Here is a 311-nt window from a genome sequence, read left to right as displayed (position 1 = left end):
CCGCCAGCGCGCCGCACGTGCTGCCTGGCCCGCGCGCGGGGCTCCGCGGCCTTCGGCAGGGCCCTCTCTCAGAGGAGGCGGGAGCGGGGCTGTTGCCGCTCACCTCCCACCTGAGGGCCGGCCGCCGTTTTTGTAAGCAGCGTCTCCGTTAAATCAAGCCCACCCCAGAAAGACAGGAGCTCTCTCTGGAGTGTGCCCCCCCCCTCCCCGTCAAACTCCCCAAATTTTAACTGCCAGAAGGTGACTTGGCTGTGGTGGTGCCGTGTCCAAGGGGCTTCCCAGCCACAGACAACACCTCCTCTTTCTCCTTC

Source organism: Haliaeetus leucocephalus, unplaced genomic scaffold (genome assembly GCF_000737465.1).
Source record: "Haliaeetus leucocephalus isolate CR32 unplaced genomic scaffold, Haliaeetus_leucocephalus-4.0 Scaffold83, whole genome shotgun sequence".
In the NCBI taxonomy this organism is placed as follows: Eukaryota; Metazoa; Chordata; class Aves; order Accipitriformes; family Accipitridae; genus Haliaeetus; species Haliaeetus leucocephalus.
This window is presented reverse-complemented; position numbering follows the sequence as displayed.